Source organism: Zalophus californianus, chromosome 1 (genome assembly GCF_009762305.2).
Source record: "Zalophus californianus isolate mZalCal1 chromosome 1, mZalCal1.pri.v2, whole genome shotgun sequence".
NCBI classification, from domain to species: Eukaryota; Metazoa; Chordata; class Mammalia; order Carnivora; family Otariidae; genus Zalophus; species Zalophus californianus.
In genome coordinates, this window is record NC_045595.1 from 76,385,398 (window position 1) to 76,390,235 (window position 4,838).

The following is a 4,838-nucleotide window of genomic DNA, read 5'->3' on the forward strand; positions in this document are numbered from 1 at the left end:
TAAATAATGCTGCTATAAAACACTTGTTTAGTCTCTTTGTGGACATAAGTTTTCACTTCCTTTGGAAATGCTTTGTCATAGGGTAGATGAATGGTTGCTTTTATAAAAAAACTGCCTAGCTGATTTCCAAAGTGTTTATACATTTCTCCCCTTCTACCAGCAATGTCTGAGATAAAATATGGACATACTTTTATATGTTTTTATTCTTTTTTTAAAGAGGGCCACTCAGATCATATAAGCATTTAACCCTACAAAACCTGGCCTTTCTTGTTAAGGTGGTGGAGTCAGATCCATCACCCCAGACCCCTACACCATGGGGAGAAAAGCAGAGGAGGGGGGAACAGGGCCCCCGGAAAACGAGCAATATTTTGGATGAATCTCACGGAAACACTTTTGAGATGATTAATTTTGTGTCAACTTGGCCAGGCCACCAGACCCAGGTATTTGGTCAAACATTATTTTAGAATTTCTGGGAAGGTATTTTTAGATGAGATTATCATTTAAATCAGGAGACTTTGAGTAAAACAGATTACCCTCCGTAATGTGGGTAGGCCTCATTTAACCAGTTGAAAAAAAACCATCCTCTTGTAACAAGAGGGAATTCTGTCTGTCAGGAGCTGACTTCAGACTTGAGCGGCAGCATTAACTCCTCCCTGGGTCTCCAGCCTGCTGGTCCACCCTGCAGATTGTGGCCTTGCCAGACTCCACAATCGAGTAAGGCAATTCCTTAAAACCTCTCTCTCTCTCTCTCTCTCCCCACACACATACATGCACACATGCACACACACACACCCTCTCTCTTTCTCTCTGGAGAATCCTAACATGGGCTTCCTCTCTCATATGAGATCCTGAGGTACCACCAAAATTCTGAACAGACTGCTCTCCAAGTTCCTCTTTTCCTCAACTCCAAGCTACTACCCCACTCAGGAAAATGTCCTTCTGTTAGTGTTTTGAACACTCCCAGAAAAAGTAAAACATTTTGTACCTCAGAAACCACCTTTCATTCCCACAAAGGGAAACCCTCCTAGCAGATTATATGGAGAACTTTTGCTCCCCTGGCTTTGGGCTCATTAATATGCTTTTCTACATGGGACAGGCTCTTCCTTTTAACTCTTCTGCCCCTGTCCCTTCTCCTTATCAACTTTTAAACTAAGTTTTTTTTTCTCCTCTTCCCACTACATTGACCACAAAACATAATCAGTACAGACAGCAGTTAAAGCAGGAAAAGTAAGAAATAATGTTACCATTATGTAACGGTCTCCCCTGAGCCTGGATATAAAATTGCCCCTAACCACCCCTGCTCTGCCTAACAGTGGAGCTTGGAAGCCAGGCCAACACAAAGGGGCCCTGTGCAATCAGATACAAGCTGCAGCTATGGCGCTCTCTGCCTGGCAGGGCTAATGAAGGCATCCCAGAGAGAGTGCTTCTGGGAAAGGAAGCCTTTCCTTTCCCTCCCCTTCTCTGCAGCTAGACACTGAGCATTGCAAAAGTGCATCCAGTTTCCTTTGGCTCACAGGTAAGAGTTAAGCTAATCATCCAGAGTGGGGCACCCAAAAACAAAACGTTGGATTCTTTTGGCTTCTTCTCCATAGCACGAGTAGGTGGGGTTGGTGGAGAAGCCACGTGACCTTCCAGCACTGCTTTAAGGGCGTGGGAGCCCAAAGCAAAATGCTAAGGAACTGTTCACACCTAGATTAATCTTTATTTTTCAGCATTAAAACTATCTCATGTTTTTGGAACACTACATCAAAAACTGATGATGTACTGTATGATGACTAACATAACATAAAAAAAAAAACTATCTCATGTTTTAATATTCCGAAGGAGAGAATATAGACAATGTAAAGACTATGGTGGGAGGTTCAATTACGAACAGAGCTTCCCCAACAGTGAACAGTCCTGTTGTAAGGACAGGACCAGCTCCTGGGGTAATGAAGTTGAAGGAAGAAACATCCTCAGCACTGCAAACAAAGCATTGGGACACTCACCCTCCAAGTTCTTCCCGTTCCCTAAAACTGGAAATAATCCTTTCTGAAAGTGAGGGGCCATCTATCTCTGTGACACAAAATTTAAGTGCTAGTCTGTTCTGCTTCAATTTTTTGTCTATTTCTTTCATTTTTAGGTTTTGCTATGTAAGACTGTATAAGTTCTCAGGATATTAAGTTCTCTGAAAACTTCCTTGAATGCTGGCTTTGCTCCCTACTGTGTCTGCACAACTATTAGTTAATCTTTCTGAGACTTATTTCCTCATCTGTAAATTAGGAGAAATTATAATAATGTCTGAAGGAATTTCTTTAAGTGAGAAAATATTTAAGAAGTGGTTGAGCAGAGATGGCTCAGTGACCATCTGTGGTTTATGCTCCCTCTTTCACAGGAATTGATGGAAAATGATCATCAGGAATGACATTTCCCAGCTCCCTTGCATCTAGACAAAATGAAATGACCAGCTCTGGCTAATGGCATGTGAGTGGAAGTGATTTGTGCATTCTTGGTCCCAGCTGGTTAACCATACCGGCATTCTTTTCTCCCACTTCCTTAACTCCATCTTTGACTGGTACATGCCCAAGGAAACTTGGAGCTCCAAGGAAGGTGGAAATAAATGTGTCCCTGACTCAACTCTGGCATGATAGTTACCCAAAAGAGCCTCACCTAACAGAGGACTTTTCAGGAGAGAAAAAACAAAACAAAACAAAACAAAAACAAATCAACAACAACAACAAAAAACCTCCATTGCCTTAAAACAACGAGATTTTCAGGTTATTTATTATAAAGTTAGCATAGCTTGATTAATAGGAGTTATTATTATTCTTCAGGGGAGTCACTAATCTATTATTAACCCAGGCACTGACATCATTTCACATTTTTCTTTATACACCACCACCAGTGCTATAGAGATGATAGGCTTTCACGTAATTTAGTGTTAATAAGAGCTATCAGGAGATTCTTCATTAAGTAAGCAGAAAGATGTCTAAGAACATTATAAATATTACAAGGGCAGAAATCATGTTTATGAGGTGGTGTCGTGTAGGTGCTTAATAAATATTTATTGATTTATTGCTTGAATGATTTTGGTTGGGAAGTTGTTGGATGTAATCTGAAACCAGCCCCCATACTTGGAGGGCAGGGAGAGACCAAAGAGGCAGGCTATACCAAGTGGGTAGGTGGCAGGTTTAATGAGTAAGGGAACTTACATATGAGGCCTGTCTTGGGCAAAAACAAGACAAATGGATCCTTTCACCTGCCTGCCAAATCTTAAATTTTATAAAGAGGTTTCAATTAGGTTTAGTCATGTATAATGTACAGATACTCTCAACTGACATCCCTATCTCAAGGCTGTTTCCTGCAGCTGCCTCTGGGAGCAGGAAATGCAGGCAGAACCCATATCCCAAGGACGGGGTGGGGGGGTGAGGAACCTCCAATTGCCTACGTCCAGCTCATGGGTTAATTGGTAGTCACATTTTTTCAACAATGGTCTCCAACAATGATGTACTATTCAGGTAGGATAACTACTGAATAACATACATAACCTAAATTTCAGTAGTTGACCATATTAGAACTTTATTTTTCTCATATATCTGTTCAGTGTGGTTCTTTGATAGGCTACTTTCTATGTGGAGATTCAGGGAAGAAGGATCTTTCCACATTCTGTCTCTAGCCTCTCACAGAGTCTTAGAATCCTCTGCTGCATCATTTTCATATCTCTTGCAGAAGGAGCTCATGGAGGATCATGAGAAAGGATTTTATTGCCCTGGCCTGGAGGTGATGTATCTCACTTCTGCTGTATTCCGTTAGCCAGAACTCCATCACATGGATACATTTAGCCTCAGAGGAAGGTGGGAAATGGAGTCCAACTGTGTACCCAAGAGGAATGTATTAGTGTCTTATTGCTGCTGTAATAAATTACCATAAATTTAGGAGGTCAGAAGTCTTAAAATCAAAGTGTTGGCAGGGCTACATTCCTTCTGGAGGTTCTAGAAGAGAATCTGTTCCCTGGCTTTTTCCAGTTTCTAGAGGCAGCCTACATTCCTGGGTTCATGGCACCTTCCTTCACTTTCAAAGAAAGCAGTTGATCCTGTCCAGTCTCTATCTTTCTCTCGGACCTTGCTTCTGTCACCACATCACCTTCTCTTACCCTGACCCTACTGCTTGCTTCCAATACGGATCATGGTGATTACATTTGGCCCATCCAAGTAATCCAGGATAATCTTCCTATCTCCAGATCCTTAGCTTAATCACATCTGGAAATTTCCTTTTTTTTTCTACACACTGCCACATATTCACAGGTTCTAGAAATTAGAATGCAGACATCTTGGATATCTTTGTGTGTGTGGGGGGGGGGGGAGGGTCTTACTCTTACAACCACAAAGGGAAAACAGTTTGTGGTAAATAAGCAGTAGTCTCTACCACAGATAAATTAATTAACTAGAGAACGTAACAAGCATTGAAACAGGAAGATCATCTTTGACGTTCTTCAAGAGATTACAGTTTCCTAGCAGAGTGATCAGGTTTAAAGAAGGACTGAAGTCTAGAAATTAAACAAGAGTAAATAGGACTCCAATTTAGAAGAAATGGCACAAGTATCCAACTACTGGAACTGGAGGGTAATGTGAGGATTCCTCCTTCCTTCCTTCCTTCCTTCCTTCCTTCCTTCCTTCCTTCCTTCCTATTTCTTCTTATTTCGCAAGAATGAGGCAGTAGCTAGTTGTTAGAATGACCTTTGGCTGGCTTTCTTGACTAAAATAAATACAAGTGTCTGCCTCTCACATTTCTTCTAAGACTCAAGCCTCATATGATTTAAATGTAGGGCCTGAAAAGCCTAAGCCTGAAAAACTAACAGT